Genomic DNA, 19,655 nt, shown 5'->3' on the forward strand with positions numbered 1-19,655 from the left:
TATTTTATATTAATTTAAAACTACATTGCTGAGACCAATAAATATATTTTTTTAATACCAGCGCAGAGGCTGGGATGAAGCAATTACATTTTACTGAAGAGGGACTTCTGTTCTACTTTTCTTCATCCTATCTGGTCATGAAACTGCTGCTTATGAAGTTTTCCTGAAATTGAGGTTGTGCAGCATCAATAAAAATAACATAAGAATTTAAAACCCCCTTATATAGTCTTCCCATTCTCCTAATATTATGTAAAATGTTTTCTAAACAATACCAAGTTTCAGTTCCATGTTGAATTATTTAGCAAAGAGCAGCACTGGTTTCTTTTTTTTTCTTTTGCTTCACAATTTATTGTGGAAAACACCTTCAGAACATCTCACTTAAATTCAGGGTTCATTTATACAGGAATAAAAAAATGCACCCTGATTTGCAGTATGAGTAATTCTCCAGGAATTACAAAATTATGGTTATTTAATATTTAATAAATGTGAGGGGGATTTTGTGCCTAAAACTAGGAGTTTCTTTGTACCTAAGACCTAAAAAATGTTGCATCTTGGTAAAAAAAAAAAAAAAAAGAGGGCGGGGGGCTTGAAAAAACACTCTTTATGTTTGTGACAAATTTTAAATGACTTACTGTCCTCCATTGACTAGCCCTGATCTAACATCTTTTGAAATCCAAGAGCATTGATTTCAATGGCTTTGGATTGTGCCCATAAACCATAAAGCAGAGTACTACATGTTAAAGTGTACAGGTTGATGATGATCAGTGAAACAATGGGTTTGCTGATAAATTTTATATAGCTGTGTATATGGGAAGGATGATCTATCTTTACATTCTTAAACTTGGTATAGATTTAATGCTCTGGTGTGGTTTTACACATCCTTTTCGCTTCTTTCAGAGACTACATGAGTAGCTAATAGCAGTTTTTGTTTGTATCCCTGAAACAGATATACTGGGCTCATCTCCATGTGCCCCTGACTGTACAGTTGGTACTGAGCAGTCATTTAGTACTTGAAAAGGAAAGTACCAAATGACTGTGCAGTACCTGCTGGTATTGCACAGTCCCAGCAGTGCATGGGTTGCTTTCGACCCTATTGCGCAGTAGCGGCAGCATCACAGTTAGTGCCTGTCAGCGCTATGTTGCTGTAGCTCATCACTACATCAATGTAGTGTCTCATGTGCACATGCCCACTGACCTAAAAATCAGATCATTCTCTGCGGTCAGGAAATTCACAGATCTAATGTATATGAATAGAAATGGCTGCAGCAAGTCTGTATTTGCTGAAGGTCTGCATTTCAATAATACATGGCCATTTAAAGTCATACAAAGAACTGAGCAAAAAATGTAAACCATAATTATTTTATGTTAAATTATTTGTCCAGATGTGTGTGTGTATATGTATGTGTATGTGTGCATGGGCACATGCGTATATATTATATTTCTATACAAAATTCATTTTCAGGCATGGGGATATGTGTGGTATTGAAAAAAAGATGAAGGCATTTAAGTGACTTCTCTGAATTGTGATTTTTAAAACTTTTATGGTGAAATTTAGTGCTAAAAAATAAACATAAGCTCTGGCTATATGTAGTGTACACAGTATAGTAAAGGCAGGTACTGTTCAGGTATATTTTTATCAGTTTGCAACTCTTAAAAAAATGTTTTGATATCCAAAACATAGAAAGCAATGCACACAACTTAGACAAACTGTACAGCTGTGTTTTATAAGTCAGTAATGGGACAGCTCTTATACCAACGACATGGGAAAGATGGTATGTTTCAGTTGTTAAGCATTTTCAAAAATAAAATAGATTAGTGTGCTTACATTCTAGAGTTTGTGGGGAAACTAGAATTATATTCAATTACCCTATTTTCTCAGATACAGCACATCCCCATAAATAATATGCATCTTGATTTTGAAAGGCAGCATGAAAAACAATTTGTTTTGAAACTAAGTAGCAACAGGCAGGGAGCCAAGTCTGCTCCCTAGCATGCCAGCAGCCCTGTGCACCTGATGGGGTCTGTGGACCAACCTGGTGTGCTGGGTCTAGGGACACCCATTTCAACCCCACATGGGTTTCAGGGTCGCATGCCGGGTCTGACACCGTGCATCAGGTCTGGACTCGTGCTGTGCCTGGGTGTTGGGTCCAGGGCCGTGCTCTCGGTCTTGGTCTGAGTGCTGGGTTTAGGACCAGACCAGTCCCACACCCTGGCCTAATCCAGCACACAAGGACATGTCATCCAGCCATGGTCTGGAAATGTGTTGGTGAGGGACTGGTGGCAGCATTAACTGCTGTTGTTCCCAAAACTGTGGCAGTGAATGCTGCTGCTTCTCCCTGGGTTCATCTACCCTTTCATTAATTAGCTGTTGTTACTGCATATTTTGTTTAGTACCAGTAATAACATGTATTAACTGAATGCACAGTGACCAATGCTATTGCACAGTAGTCCTGTCACATGGTTTTTTGTGAGGCTATTGCACAGTAGACTAATTCTTCTGTGCATTAGCATGGCACACCATGACACACTGATGTGAAGTAGAATTAGTCTGCTGTGCTTTTAGTGTCTTCTGTAGATGCGCCACCTAACCACTAAATGTCTGAGCCTATGGCAATCCATTTTTCTTGCAGAATGCACACCCCAGTTTTCACCAGCTAGTTTTGGGGGAAGATGTTGGTTGTATGTGAGAAAATATGGTAATTGACAAAAGACTGTCACAATTGAAAAGTCTCAATAGGAAGAATTCAAGACTTGCAGGTAGTAATGGAGAATTTCTTTTATAATCACAAATCTTGAACTGAGCCCCCTGAAAAATGGGTGACATTGTGATTAAAATGATCCTCTACAGATTTTTAGGTTCTGCTGTCACTTGTTAAATACAGGATTTTGATAGTGCCATGTCATCTGCCTCTAGTAATTTTTCTTAGTGCTGGTCTATGGCTAATGACAGGAGAAGATGGAATGCACTTTTGGTTCTTTGTATATGTAGCATTTGACATTTGAATGAGAGTTTTCTCTGATCCAAGTTTTAAGTCCACTTGTCTAGCTATATAGTGCAATTGTATTGCTCAAATTCGGGTAATTTAATCTTCAATATTAATGGATCATTCTGACATAAATAGAATTGGAATTGAAACCTGTCAAGTGTTCATTTGTCACATTTAATTGGAATCTAGGTAATCTGCAGTGTTTTGCTTGGTTAGGTTTTAATCAGAATTTGTATTGGATTTTCATTTGGATTTTCCATGGAAACAGCATTTTGAAAGCTATCTTAGTCCTTAATTGTTATTACCTCAAATATTTACCATTTAATTTCAACCAGTATGAAACAATGCCGTTATAACTAATTGCTTTGGATTTACGTTCATTTTAAAGTTTGAAAAGATAATTTTCAGCACAATAACATAGAACCTTCTGTAACCTTTGATGCATTCTATGTGCTAGCTAGAAAGACTAATGAAAACAATGCACCTTGCTTGTTATAACAAATGAAAGAAGGCCGAGCGTACTACAACCAGAGTAAATATGGATAATGAAATTCAGTTTCCTAAGTTTGTTCCTTAGATGTCTCTTTCCACAGAAGTAAAACAATAGGGCAAGTGGGCTGGTTCTCTTAGAATAAGCAGTATGGTATATTACCAGTGTATGTGAAGGTCAGATCTAGACTATAGTCTCTTTCACATTATTAGCCCTGGTATCAGATGTTAGAGAAAAAATGAAACGTTAGAAGATTATGAAAAATGCAGTAGGAAAAGATCTATTAATTAGTAAAATCTGCAGAACCAGAAGATTTCTAAATCTTTCCCCATGCTTGGCCTTGCAGGTTACATTAAAGAAAACCCAGTCACTTGTGCAGAAGGCAGGGTCTTGTTTAATGTGCATTAATTGTTTCTCTAATATTGCCATATAAAGGTAGTATTATAATGTAAATTACAGGTTTTTTTTTCCCCTTGAGAACTTTTTCCTTTACATTTTGACTTTTCAATTTAGAAATATAGGCATTGTCATACTGGAACAGATCCCTGTTCTGTTTAACAGTCTTCAGTATTTAACAGTGACTGGAAACAGTTATTTCAAAGGAAGATACAAAAAAAAAACAAACAAACACATAAGGGGACAATTATAGCATAATGTTTCTTCCTGGCCTCTGTAGTTAACAGTTGGCTTGTGCCCTAAATTATGATTTTTCTAAAAAATACATTTTGCCTGTTTAATGCAATTGTGGATTTTCTCTTCATGCAAATGTGCCCTTTTATGAATCCTACTTAAACTAGTGGCTTCTTGTAGCACTGAATTCCACAGGTTAATCATCAGCTGTATAAAAAGTCCTCCTTCCTTCCTTTCTTTATCAGTTTTAACTTGTTTTCTTTGGTTTCACTGACAACCTGTAGTTGTTGTATTATGAGAAAAAGTAAATAGAAATATTCAGTTTACTTTTTAATACTATTCTTTAGCTGTATACTTTTAAACTTTTTCTTCATATATCCCCTCTCTGGATTATACATTCATATTCTTATTATTTTCCCTTAACGTTTGTTTACTGTCTCTAAACGTCCGTAATTTCTATCACGTGTTTTCTGAGAAGGTGTGATCATAACTGAAGTCCAGGTGAGGTCATTACAATATTTTTGGTATTATTTTCTATCTCAGTTACTACACAACTTATCATCAGGTCAAAGCTTTTTATTTATTTATTTATAATGGTGCCTGAGTCTTTTTCAAAGTAGATAATTAGAACGAGCAATTTAAACACATTCTAGTCCCTCTCCTCTCCTCTCCTCTCCTCTCCAGGTTACCTAGAGTTATGTACCAGACACAATACTGGTATCAAGATCCTGGGTGGGACTTAACTAGTTTTAGTAGATGAACTAGCTAGTTTAAAGCTTGTTCAGCTATATTTAACAAGTTTCAATTACTGATACAGGTCTGGACTGCAGTGAAGATATAGTTCAAATTAAAATGTGTCTCATTACTTAGAGTGAAGTACACATTACACTTAGTCCATACTAAATCTGTAGAATTTTAAGCAATGTTAAAATTAGAATGTGCTATGAGCAGTCAAATGTTAAGGGCTAATACCATTTTTTTCCAGCACGGTGCTGACTTGCCACTAGATGGCAAGCAGGGGTGTAGCTAGGAGCAGGGACACACATGGGTTCTATCCCTGTTCTTGGTCAGAGGGGTGGCCTGGGAGCTGTGCATCCCAGGACGCAGGGAGACTGCTTATTTTATCTTTGTGGAGAAGACTGAAGTTACCCTAAGATGACCTAGATATCACAACCCACAGTTAACTCTCCCCTAAAGTGGCATCACTTTGAAATGTTCAGAGGACACTTAGCATGAATTAATGAGCTTCATTATATAGACACTCACATTTTAAGTGCCTTTAGTATGGTCTAAGTGTAACATGTAACTTCACCATCAATCTACAAGGGGTGGAGGATAGTAATTATCCATCTCTATAAGGGGTTCTTAAACCTATAGATGAAAATAAAGAACTTATTTACACTCATTATCTTATATAAGGCAAACCTGAAGCGAAGAAGTGTCTGTGACTTTATCACACATGATATCAAGTAGCAGAACTTGGAAGAGAACTGACTTTAGCTTGTGGTTTAGTTGCTGGACAATTTTCTCCCTCCAGGAGGAGCAAGGAAACAGCAGGTAAATTGTGCTCCAGTTGACAGCTGACTAATTAAAGGAAAAGAAAGAAAACTTGTTTAGTTATATTAATATAATTTGATTGCACATTATTTTACCCACACGAATTTCAAATTAAGATCCTAGTTGACAAATAGTAGGTGGCAATTGAAAAAAACCCACAAAAAGCAGTTCTAAGAGGGACATGGCAAAAAAGCTGAGCTGGGTTTTTTTTTGTTGTTTTTTTTTCTTTTTCCTTTCCAAATATAAATCATTACAGGGTTTCATTTTACCAAAAAAAAATCTCTAAGTGCAATTCAGTGTTGATCATTTAGTAGCAGTCTGCTATCATTACAGGGTGTATCGGTCTGCTTCATTAAATACAAAACTAAATGTGAATAAAAGTGGAAGCATGTAGCTATATGCAGTTTTATATTTTGAAAATCTATTTTCTGCAGATCTTTACAATAGAGATATTAATAGTAGATTAATATTGCTGAAAACCAAGGTTAAGTATTTTCAAGTACAAATGACGCAGGGCAAATAAATAATCATGGACTTCTTCTACGAGCTGTTGTACATTTGCAGTTTGCATTACTTGCAGCTGTCCTGGTTCTCTCAGGTTGTAATTATTTATCAGTAGTTTTATTTTAGGACTTGATCCTGAAAAAACCCTTCTACATGTGAGCAGTTCATAAAACTGTTAAGATTTTCAGGAGTAGATCTATTCTGAATTACAGTTCAGCTGCTATACAAATGCAGTAATTACAGCTCTGCCTAGTAAGAATGCATATTTTCTTTGACTTTTCTGTCAAGGCAAAGCTATTATATCTGCTAGGTTTTCCTTAAGTATCACACACACACACACCCCACACCACCAACAACCGGAAGGCTTCATGGATTGTCATATTGTCTTTTCATTGATTGAGAAAGAATTCTTATGTTTGCTATAAAAACCTTCCACGCAATGGTTTATATCAGTTATACATCCAGTGATAGACTTTAAGCCCAGAAATAGTTTAATTCTAAGAATGAGATATTCTGATAAGACCTGGGGGGTTTTTTGAACAAGAAAAGCCTTTCTGATAGAAAGAGAAAAGGTTGTGAAGTTTTCTAATTGAAAAGATATTTATTATACTATTATAATTGCATGGAATCCAGCGAATCCATTTGCCCAAACATAGACATATTTCCTTTATTTATTTATTTATTTATTTTATCTTTTAAATCCTCTCCTCCCCCCACATTCCGCCTGAGACTTCTATTATGTTCTTAACTAGAGAATATATAATCAATCAGCAGATAGTAATATCCTTAATATGTCTATTGTGAATTATTTTTTTACACCGAAAATAAGGAAAAATAATACTCATTTTATAATCCAGTAATACTAGTAGTCCAGGAATATTAGTACTGTGATATTGTATAAGGTTATGATAGTAATACAGAAATATGCTAATAAGAAAATATATTTTTGGAATGGGGATAACTAGCACAGGTATTGTATCTTAAGGTTATTGTTATACATACCTTTTCTAGTTCCATCCGTTTATACTGTACTTCATATGCATAAAGCAAAACAAAGGACCAAATGCAGCCATATTGGGCATGTCTGCACAGGTGTGCACAAGTGGTTTGCAGTTCCACAAACAAATTCACCCATTCACTGCCCTAATTATCAGTGTGGTGGCTGTTTTTTTTACAAGGGAACATCCTGGTGTCAGAAAAAATGATGCTGAAAAAAGGGGCATGGTGCATGAGTCAGCAGTGTATGCTGCCAGAATGGCAATATGATCTGTCAGGCTGTGAGCAGCTGGCTCAGTGCCACTGCTGCCCTGGCAGTCCCCCCAAACTTCAGGTAAGGCTGCTGGGGTGAGCACAGGTACTGACTCCAGTCTCCCCTATCTCACCCAGGTCACTTTGCTGCATCCTGAAGCATGTGTGCAGGGGAGGTACCTGGGGACAAATAGTAGTGGCACAAATATGTGTCCTATGGGAAACATGCGCCCTGCATGTGCGTGCTCATGGGGATGCACCCAATGGGTGCATCCACACATGTAGGCATGTGTGGTTGCATCAGCTCAAATAGCAGTGACACAAATTTGTGCCGGAGATTTTGTGTCTCAACACGTGCCTCAACATGCACTTTGATGTGGGGCAAATTGTGCCACTTGGGGCAAACTGACCCTGCCCAACTCCTCTAGGATCTTCAGCCAGGGGGAGCTAGAGGCTAAGCTGCCCTGAGGAGTTTCTGAGGCCCAGTCAATTGGTATCTGGGGACACTAGCCCCTTGTGCCAGCTGGAATTATGAAACAGCCCTAACCTAGAGTGACCCCTGCACCCGCCTGCTGCCACTCACTTGCAACAGCTTCTGCCCCCATGGACCTGCGACCCCATGGCTGCACACCTGCCAGACCCAGACAGGGACTGCATGGTTCCCTGGGCTGTGGCATGGGCACTGCATCAGAGCCTCCTGCACCTCTGGGCCAGCTGCAGTGGGCTTTGGCTGCACAGTTGGCCTTTGGGTGGCACTACTGTCATGTCTTCTGGTGTCCCCGCTCTGCCATCTGGGCAGCTATGTCTTGTTGTGGTGGTCTGCTTTGAACTGTTGAAGCATGTCCTCCTGGCCCCAAATGGCCAAGAGGTCAGCCACCTTCTCTGCCCTCCAGCTATGTCCCCACTGCTGGACCTGGGTAGGCTCCTCTGCTGAGTCCCACCACTTACCTCACCAGCATGGATCCTGGTGTTCCCTCTTAAAAAATTGCAAATTCTCTCATTAAGAAAACCTAAATTCTCTCATTAAAATACCCAAAATCTGTGTTCTTCCACAATTAAAATTAAATGCCAATATATATAAAGAGATCAGTTCAGCAATGTTTTATTGATATATTTACAAGTTTAAAGCAATTTGGAAGCCTACCAGTGCCACTATTATCATAATAAATTATAAGTTCTAAATATCTATACACTTTGATGCTTGCTTTTGGGTTTTTGGTCATAGAAAAATCAGAGCTGCCCCTGCCCCCTTTAATCATCATGATGTGGAGAGCTAAGCAGCACTGACAAGCTGGTGCCCTGCCTCTGCCCTTGCCCCTCATTGCCAACCCACAGCCCCGCCAATGCCCCTCACACCTGACCCATAGCCCCTGCCTGCCATCATTAACTCCCTCCTGCAACAGTTCCATCCCAGCACCAGGACACAAGTCCAGCTTCAGCTGTATCATGCGCTGCTTTGTGACTCTGAGCAGTGCCAGCCCTTGCTGTTCTGCTCCCTGTGCCTGTGCCCAGGCCCCAGTGATCCCTATGCCATTCCTGGGAAGCCCTTGACTCGGGCTCAGGGACTGGGCTGGGCAAGGCCAAGCCTCCCCCTGCACAAGCTGCTCTAGGGGAGCAGGGGGGCTCTAAGCCCAACTCTAGTGGCCTCTCCTACCTGGACCTTTCCCCCTCCCCTGATTCCCATCACTCGTGCTCTCTCTCTCTCTCTCTCTTTCTCTCTCTTTCTCTCACACACACACACACACACGCACCTGCTACCACCTCCACCCTTCCCCCAAGCCCATCACACCCCTCCCCAAGTGATTTCTGGGACCAGGAGCCCCCACAGGCTGGGACTGCATGTCCCAGCACTAGTGTGGACACAGGGCAGGGCTGCAGTGTGGGAATTGCCCCTGCAGCTGCAGCTCCCATCAGCAGGTCCTATCCCATCCTGCCAAATGGCTGGGCATGCAGGGTATGAGATTTGTCGGGGGGGATGTGGGGTTTGTGAGGGGAGTGGTGTGGGAGGGTGGGTCTGCAGTTTGTGGGTGGCTATGTGGGTGGGGGGGTTGTGGAGTGGTTTGGGGGTGTGGGGTTTCTGAGTGGATTGTGGGGAAGTTTGTAGGTGTGGAGGGGTGGAGAGACTGTAGGTGTGAGAGGACTGCATGCGAGGGGTGGATCCCCCACTGGCCCCCTGCATGGCGCACATCCAGTACTCCAGCAGCAGCAATAGCAGCAGCCATCAGTGTGCTCATGCCAACTCCTGACAGAGTACCCTAGCAGTGTAGTGCCACCTCAGACCAGTGGCTGCACATGGCGCAGGCCTGGCATAGTCTGCAAGCTCTCAGACAAAACCGGGTCAGCTCCTGCTGTCACCCATGGCTTCCGGCATCGCAGGCAGAAGCTGTGCAGTCAGGCTGGGCCAGCTTCATGCAGGAGCAGTCATGCCAGAAGCTGGTCTGTGCTTGGAGCTGGCATGAGCACCCTGATGGCTGCTGCTGCTGCTTTTGGTGGGGTTAGGGGGGCTGTGTGCCATGTGGGGAGGTGGGTGAGGGACCCACCGCTCCTGAGCAGTCCCCTCACCCCCACAGTTCTCCCTACACCCACACCCAGCTTTCCCACACACACATCCCTATTTACCTGGGACAGTGCCTGGGTCTGATCCACCATTGCAGCCTTGCCGCACTCCTATTTGCCCCAGCAAACTGAGGCAGCATGCTGAGACAGCATGGGCACACGGCAGCTACAGAGATGCTCTGGCCAGGTGCGTCTCTGGAGGACCCAGCCTCCAGTTGTTTCCCAGCTTGTTCCAGGAGTGCTGCTTTTTTTCTTCTGGCGGTATTAAATTTAGAGTCTGCTCTGCAAATATATAGCACAGGTAACATCTTTTCATTCTTAACATACCTCTTGCAACATCTCCAACTGCTTTGAGATGCTGTAGCAAGCACGTGCTTGCTCATCTGGACATGACCTCCCCTGCTTCCTGCCCACCCATCTATTTCTTCCCCCTACAGCCTCTGCACCTCCCTCTCCCCCCCGCCTTCCCCAGGCCAGCTCTGGTCCTTCCACACCCTGGGGCATGGAGCATATGGTTTCTCTTCCCCCCACCTAGCCACATAGCAGTGGTTTTGGGAGTGGCAGCTCCAGCCTAGGAGCTGGGGCCAGAGTTGTGTGGCCAGGCAGGAACTGAAGTAACCATGTGCTCTTTTTGCCCCAGGCTAGAACACGCGCAGAGCTGGGGCCAGAGCCAGAACCAAAGGGTAGCAGTGATAGAAGTGGAGGAGATTGAGAGCACGTATGGGGGCAGGAATTACAAAGGTAGGTGGCTCAGGTCAGAGGCTGCAGAGGGCAAAGGTGGCAGGGAAACAGTGGCTGTTGCTTCAATGCCAACCTTGAGTCTGGGGTCAGAGATGGAGTCACAGTGCCTGCCACCCCTGCTTGTATTCTAACCAAAAATGAGTGACATGTTAAATGGGGAAAAAAATCTTAACCTTGTATTCAAGTAAATACAGTATTACTTTCCTATTTTATTTACAATAGCTCTTTTTTGTGCATCCCAGTGGATCATTTCCATCTAAATTTAAACCATGATTTTTTTTCTTTCTGATTTTTCCTATAAAACTCTTCAAAAGTGAAATATATATAGAAATCCCTATAGGGTATTCAGAAGGAAGAATAGATTAATATCAGATAATTTTTAAGTAACACTTCAGCAAAGTTTACTCAATTTTCTTTTAAAACTAACCAGAGCTCCAGAACAGAATTCTATCAGCCTTGCATAATTTTTTACACTATTACTGGCTTCACTGCAGGAAAAATATATAACATTTTTATTTTATATATAAAAGGGACAGTGGGCCCTGTTGTTGTTGTCCCACCAGGAAACCTACAAGTCACCCCTTGTAGTTTGTATAAGGAGGCCACTAGAGACATAACAACATAATTCTTGGGAGGAGGAGGAGTAAAGATCACAGGTTGATAAGGAGAGTTCCAAGGAGATGCATCAAGCAAAGAACACTCGCCAGTACCCACTGCCCCTCTAACATGTGCAAGGAGCCAGTGGAAGCCACTCAATGAAACTCTTATTCATAGATTCATAGATTCATAGATGTTAGGGTCGGAAGGGACCTCAATAGATCATCAAGTCCGACCCCCTGCATAAGCAGGAAAGAGTGCTGGGTCTAAATGACCCCAGCTAGATACTCGTCTAACCTCCTCTTGAAGACCCCCAGGGTAGGGGAGAGCACCACCTCCCTTGGGAGCCCGTTCCAGACCTTGGCCACTCGAACTGTGAAGAAGTTCTTCCTAATGTCCAGTCTAAATCTGCTCTCTGCTAGCTTGTGGCCATTGTTTCTTGTAACCCCCGGGGGCGCCTTGGTGAATAAATCCTCACCAATTCCCTTCTGTGCCCCCGTGATGAACTTATAGGCAGCCACAAGGTCGCCTCTCAACCTTCTCTTGCGGAGGCTGAAAAGGTCCAGTTTCTCTAGTCTCTCCTCGTAGGGCTTGGTCTGCAGGCCCTTGACCATACGAGTTGCCCTTCGCTGTACCCTCTCCAGGTTATCCGCATCCTTCTTGAAGTGTGGCGCCCAGAATTGCACGCAGTACTCCAACTGCGGTCTGACCAATGCCCGATAGAGGGGAAGTATCACCTCCTTGGACCTATTCGTCATGCATCTGCTGATGCACGATAAAGTGCCATTGGCTTTTCTGATGGCTTCGTCACACTGCCGGCTCATGTTCAACTTGGAGTCCACTAGGACTCCAAGATCCCTTTCCACCTCCGTGCCACCCAGCAGGTCATTCCCTAGGCTGTAGGTGTGCTGGACATTTTTCCTCCCTAGGTGCAGCACTTTGCATTTCTCCTTGTTGAACTGCATCCTGTTGTTTTCTGCCCTTCTTCCTGGAGACGTGAGCAGAGGAGTAACAGAAAAGCAGAACAAGGGTTGTCCTCCTGGCCTGGTAGCCGGTAAGTTTGGCCAGAGCCAGGAGGAAGTTGACCAGGAGGCCCTTGTGGCCTTGTGATGGAGACAGGAGGAAAGAGAGGTGGGGGGAGGCACAAATAGGGGGTATGTAAAAATAAAATCTGTGGGAATAAATGCAGCCAAACCTCAGGAAAGGTTCCTGAAAAAGCAGTAGGGAGGCTCAGGAAAAAGAAAAAAAAGCTATTCTTTCCTAACAATGATCTCTGATAAGAAGATAGTAGGGCAGTGTGGCACTTTGTAGACTATCTAGTTCAGACAGGCATGAGCTTTCATAGGCATTGAATTACTTCATAAGATGCCATGTAAGGACTGACAGAACAAATGATTTTATATAGTATAGAAGGGAAGGGAAGAGGGGGGATACTTCTACAAGAGGTATTAGGTTAGTTGAAGAGATTAATTGAGATGAACAAGGCAGGTGAAAAGAAAAAAAGGGGTGTGTGTGTTCATGTGAGAGAGTAAGGCCCTGCTGCAAGTACCTTGAAATCTAAACAGATTCCCTGAATTTCAAATCAATTCACAGAGGTGGGTAAGTATTAATATTCTAAACCAAGAGATGGGAATGCTAAGGCACCAGAAGGTTAAGTGATTTGCCCAATGTCAAGTTGCAAGTTGATGGCTGAGCTGGGAATTGAGCCAAGGGGTGAAATGTTGGCCCCAGAGAAATCAATGCAAGTTTTACCATTGACTTCCAGGTCTTATTGAAGTCAATGAGAGCTCTGCCATTGACTTCACCAGGGTTAGGATTTAAATCCAGGTCTCCTGACTTCCAGTCATTTGTGCCAATTGTTAGTTCATTTTCCCTTCCAGTGATGCAGCTTACAGAATTCTCTTTGCTATTGTCAAACATTTGGAAAGAGGGCAAATACATTCTTTAATTTTTTAGTCATGGGGTAGAAAAAAATATTCCTTGGTTTATAAAACGGTTAAAAGACAGTTAACATCCAGTGCAGCTTCTTCCAAATGAAAAGTCTCATACCAACAGTCAACACAAATGTATTTTTCCTCAATTCAGTAAAGTCCATTCAGCATGTTCTATTTTGTTCAGTCTTCCCCAGTTCTCTGAGTATTCACATTTGATGACTGTTTTGGGGGTTGTTGGTTTTTGGGTTTTTTTGTTTGTTTGTTTTTTGCAGTTTCCTGGATAGCATTAGGTCTTTCAGTTCCTTCTAATCTTCAAGTATAACGAAGACCCAAAAATTCTTTAGATTGGGCAGCTCCTCTCTGTTACAGTGATAAACAGGTTTTGTTCTCACCAGCTGGCTACCATTTCCTTTTTTATTTATTTTTTCATTGCTGCCTAGGCCAGGATTTTTTTCTCCACCCCCTATTTAAAGCAGTGTAATTAATTTTACTTCTTGCGTGTAGGTAGTGTGGGTTTGTATTTAGTATTTTTAAACACTTGTTTTTTTAGGGAAGCAAAATAGATAAAAGTAATAAGAAAAAAAAACCCCATAATTTATTCTTGTAGGTCCATTTGGTGATTACAGAGCAGTGATTCTCAACCAGAATGGTGCAGGACTTTGGGGTGTAATGAGATCCTTTTAAAGGTACTACAGGGTGCTTCTCAACTTTGTTAAATTCAAGGCACCCCTTGGAAAATGCCAACTCATAGCTTTCACTCATTTTTTGACTATGGAAAAATAATGAAGCAATTTCTGTTGCAAATAGAAAGACCAAAACAGGACATACATTTTTTGACACTGTGGATTTGCACTTGAAATTTCTGGGTTTATCTTGTGAATCATGCGTAGGTGTTTGCACTGTACAAAGAAGATGGTATGTCTTGGAGCATTTCCTTTTATTTACCATAAAGATTAAATATCCCTAATCAGATAGGTTTAAGGTACTAGTTTAGTAAATGCTGCACAACCATACAAGCAGGCATAAATATTATCTTTCATTATTTACACAACAATACATGTCTGCCTTAATTAGTCATTGCATTTTCAAAGGTAAGCTTTTTATGAAAAGTAATTTGCTTTTAATGTTTGGTTCCTCCTTCATGTTAAATGAGTTAACTAATTTTAATAAAGTTCATTGCATTAAAGTTTTACAAAATTAAAAGATAATGACCAAAACCCACCATCATACCAAACTATTTAAGCTCATACAGAAATATGAAGGGCCCCAGTCTTCCATTTCTTTTCTTGCTCACAACTATAACTGTAGTTTCTGACAATAGGAGATGGAATACACTGCCAGCGTCGGACCTCTTAGAGGTAGACAATCCAATGTAAGGGGGGAAAAATAGAAAAGTCTTTTCTGATCAGTGTACATCATACTTTAAAAAACAGTTGTGTTAACTCATTTCCTTGTGACCCACAAAAAAATTATTTTGGCACAAACATATGCTTCTCTTATAGAAATGGAATCAGATTTAAATCATGGTGTACAATTTAAACACATTTGGAAAGGATGCCAAATATGTCTGTGTAAATGCTAACCAGCTCATATGTTTTCATCATCTGCACTGAAAGTACTGAAAAAAGAGAGACATCCCTGTAACTGCTAGCAAAGTTTAAGCAGCCATGTTGGGCTAGTTTTTTAATCTTTCTGAGCATGGGAGACTAGTGCTGCCTTAGTAAGGGGAACACATCAGCAACTGGGGGGTGGTCCCCCACAGCCAATCGCTCCAGCCAATCACTGCAGCCACTTTTGGGAGTGGCTGCAGCCAATCGCTCCAGGTACAGCTGCTTCTGGGAGTGCAATGGCACTCCTACTCCCTGGCTGGTGCTTGCAGGGAGACACTGGCACTCTGGCCTTCCTTCCCTATCCATCACCTAAGCAGTGAGCATGGCTGGTCAGGGGGTGCACCAGCACTCTCAGGGGGTGCACTTGCACCCCTGTGGACCCTCTACATGTTGCCATATGCTAGTGCCACTCCTTCCCTGTTCTGCCCTAGGGTCCAGGTGGTGGCATCAGGCAATAGAGGGGCTGGCTGGGGCATGAGAGTGCCGAAAGTGCGGAGCCATGTGGGTGGGCAGCAAGCAGGAGTCTGGCTCCCTGATAGCTGGGCTGACAGGGTGCAATTTACTGTCCCTGACAATACTTATGGCTGTGTTAATTAGTTTACTGTAGCCTAATAGCATTGCATGTGTGGACAGTGACACTTTACTCTGCAATTAATTAGTTTACTCTGCAGTAAAGTGCACATGTAGATGTAGCCGGTAGGTGCATCTCTATAGGCATTTGTTCCCTGATCTGCTGGTACCCCTCATTCCCAAGCCACAGCCCCCCTGGCCATGCCAGTGCCCCTCACTCCTGACTCAGAGACCTCCAGCCCTGCTGGTGCCCCTCATTCCCGACCCACTTCCCCTCAACTCCAGGCCCCAGCTCCCCAGTGTGTGGGGTGGGGGGGTTGTGTGAGGCTTAGGGGTGTGGGGATGGAGAGGTGCCCAACATCATAGGTGCGATGCAGTAAGTGGTGCCAAAGGTGACACATTGGAGGAGCATGAGGGGGCACATACCCCTCAGATTTCTGCATACACATCTGGGATTGGGGCTGCGGCCTGGCTCAACTGGCACTGGGAAGAAGCTGCCTCCATGGCCCAGTGAGCGGGACCCAACATGGGATGGTAAAGCAGGGTGGCGAGATTCATTGCTGCTGCTGCTGTTGCCACTACCCACCACCACTGTGAGCTCCGCACCAGCTGAGCCTCCATGGCTGCCAAGCTGAGGCGACCCCCTGCCTACCACCACAGTAAATAAAACTTTCAGGAATGTACATTATTTCTCCACAAGGTTTGAATAAGTTCATTTTATCATAGATGCTCCTACTCAATGTCTGGCAGAGACAGGCAGACCCTGAAGTTTTATTCCAGTGTTTCTGTCAGACAATCACTATTGGTCTTCAGCTGCCATTCCTCTCTAAGTAGGGTCTAGAATGGAGTTGAGTCCTTATGGTTTTTCTCACTCCTGCCCAGGCCCAAATAGGCCTGCTAGTCTGGCAGACTGGCATTCTCCAATAATCAGCTTCCCTTTTATTCCTTTAAAGAATCTTAATATACTCTCTGGGGTTGTCTTATCTCTGACAGGTGAACTGAGTTTTATGTGGTATCTATCTTTTTGTTCCATGTTTTGAGCATCACAGTGGGGTCATAGTCTATTTGTGGGGTTCTTGTCCTTTTCAGCAATGCAAACAAATAACACACAAAGAACAAATGCTCCCTTATTCTGCAGAGTGTCAAAAGCCGTTTTTCATGAGGAGGGGGAAGAAGGAATTGATACAAAAGGAAACTACATGTTAATAAGTAATTGATGTTGATCAGTATGCAATTGTGAGCATGTGTCCTGTTTTTTTTTCTGAAATGCTTGCACTTTCCATATGCATAATCTATAATATATGAACACATATGCATGTTAATACATATTGTATGAACATACATATATGATTATATAGATGTATTCATATTAGATAAATATGTATTAGCATATACACACACTGTGGTTATATATAGCTATACATATATATTAACTGTAGTCTTGATTTCCCTAAATATGTTGCCAAAATTAAAAGAAGTAACAAAACAAGTCTCTTTTTCTTGTGGATGTAATCGCTTGAATAGTTAGAGATTCTCAGGAATGTTAGGCCTTTTCTAGGCATATAATTGGCATCTGCATATACTGCTTCACATCAGTGTAAGTCCATTGATTTAAATTAAAATACTCTGATTTACATCCATAAAACAGGCATTACTCAGGCCCATGTAACCTTACTTTTCATTGCACAAGTTTTTTTTTAAATTGTAATTGCACAGTTGTTTCTTTATACCTGTGTAAATGTGTCTTTGTTATACTAGTTGTTTAATATGTATTTTTTGAAAGTTTAAACCCAAATACTTTAGATCAGTTTCTCAGCATCAGATAGTTTGCTTCCTGTGATACATTTCAAAACCACTTGAAGAAATTTGCTTTTACAGTTCAGTTGACAAGTTTGCATGTGAAATGGAGTGGGAGAAAAATTAATCGTTGTTTTTAAGTTTTCACTATGAATATATCTTAGACTTGTATATCCTTTCCATTAATCTGAGAGAAGAAGCATCAACAAGTATTTTTGAACTAACTACCAATTTTTCTATCACTTACAAACAGTGTGTTGTTCTCTTTTTCACAAACAAGATTTCAGCTCTTTTTTCCTATCTGATTAAGTTACAGGGTTTGCTAATTTAAACCTGAATCTGGAATTGTATCAGCAATTCCATACGAACGTACCCTGAAGGGGTTTAAGACATATATCTTTAAAATTCATAGATTTAATAGATTTTAGGGTCGGAAGGGACCTATTAGATTGTTGAGTCTGACCCTCTGCCATGGGGAAGAAAGAGCGCTGGGGTCAGATGACCCCCTACCTGGGGTCTGTCCAATCTCCTTTTTAATACCTCCAAGGAAGGGGACAGCACCACCTCCCTTGGAAGCACATTACATATTTTGACAACCCTCACTGTAAAGAATTTGCTCTCCCTCAGTTTGTGGCCATTGTTTCTAGTTACCCTGATGGGCACCCTGGTAAACAGTGTACCCGCTATTTCCTGCTGCCCCCCAATGAGTTTGTAGATAGCCAGAAGATCACCTCTCAGCCTTCTCGTGCCCTCATAGGGTTTTTTCTGTAAGACTTTAACCCGATGGGTGGCCCTCTGAACCCTTTCCAGGTTATCTACATCCCTCCTGAAGTGTGGTACCCAAAAATGGATGCAGTACTCTAGTTGTGGCCTGACCAATGCCACATAGAGGGGAAGTATCACCTCCCTAGACCTGTTTGTGGTGCACCTACCTATGCAAGAAAGAGTGCCGTTAGCTTTACTTATTACTTCATCATTCCTCTGAGAAAAAGAAAGTGCAGGACTTAAAGTGGAAAAGATACTGTGGACATGAAGGAGGCACCTACTAGATAATGAAAATATTTTTAACTAAAGTTGTAGAAGACCATAAGGTTCAATTTCAGAACTTTTTTTCTAATTTATTGGACGTTATAAATATAAATCTTTTTCGCTAAGAAGTAAGATGATCAATTTACACAAAGGAAAGATGGAAATTAAACCCACAGACTTAAATTAACTGTGTTTATTGTATATTTCAACCTTTTCAGTGACAGATTTTATGGAACATTTTTAAGAAAAATTAAATTAAAATGTGGTTTTTTAATTTTAAAAAAAAGTAGTTTTAAGGAACTGAGGTTTTGACAAGTCTAAATAATGTTATTTCAGGTATCTTATAGTGCTTAAAGTTTCAGGATCAAGCCCCTAGTAAGCAGAGTTTAAACTGAAATGCCCAAACAAAGCCAGCCTTGTTTTATAAAACTAAAACAGAAGAAAACAAAATAGAACCCCCACAAAAAAGGAGAGAGAGAGAGAAAAAAAAAGGATTGTCTGGATAACCCTGGAGTCCTTTATGTGTGGATTTCAGGAAAAGTCAGAGAAAGACAAAATGTATTAGAAAAGAGATTATCCCTACATCCCAACAATGTTGTGCCTTCAAAAGGTAAAATTCAACCTTCATTTAAAATGTTCCATTTAAAATGCCTACCAAGTTAGAACATACTATTAAAACTAAATTAGCAACAGATAAAAATGGTCAGTCTTATATCGCTTTCTAGATTTATGTGAAACACTGATAAATCTCACTCTTTAAAGACAGTTTTGATATATGCTTGGGTCCCATATCTTTTTCTCTATAGGAAGTAACTGAAAATAGGGGCATATAAAATTAATATTTGAGTATGTGATTAAAAATAAAAATAGCAGAATATGAAGCTAATGAAGAAGGAACAGTCCACAAGGAGTTAATTAGTTTTGATAGTTACCTGGTACCTTACAACCAAACAAACGTGTCCAAGCTGGTTTTCCCAACTTGCTTGTCTTAACCTGCTTTTTGCTATATCTAAGGAACAAATCAACCCTAAAGAGCCCTGCAGGGGTACTTGTTCTTTTACTGAGCAATCTGTATTATTTCATCAGCAAGGGAAGCAAAATCAAAGTGAATCATATCTAAAATTTCATGTAAACAAGCCATAGGACAAGCTTGCATTGAAGCGTTTTCTTTTCCTGTGGGGTAATGGCAGATTTGTTTTCTTGATCAAACAATTCTTTCAGTTTTAGAGATTTGTAACAGTGCTATATAGATCAGTGGTGTCCAGAGAGAAATCTTGTAGAGTTGTTTTTCTTTTTTTTAACTGAATCTCCAAAAAGCAAAACATAGGCAGTATTTGTTAACTGCTACAACAGACAGGGATATCTTTAGTCTATTACAGCTGCACAGTGTAGAGTAGCTTAATTG

The 19,655-nt window shown here is 41.3% G+C and overlaps 1 protein-coding gene across 4 annotated transcripts in view; it reads left to right on the forward strand.

Annotated features, from left to right (window-relative positions):
- The window catches only part of PCDH7 (protocadherin 7), a 415,654-nt gene that overhangs the window by 192,537 nt on the left and 203,462 nt on the right, over positions 1 to 19,655 (forward strand). The gene's annotated exons all lie outside the window — the stretch shown is intronic.

The sequence above is a fragment of the Alligator mississippiensis genome, chromosome 2 (genome assembly GCF_030867095.1).
Source record: "Alligator mississippiensis isolate rAllMis1 chromosome 2, rAllMis1, whole genome shotgun sequence".
Lineage (NCBI taxonomy): Eukaryota > Metazoa > Chordata > Crocodylia > Alligatoridae > Alligator > Alligator mississippiensis.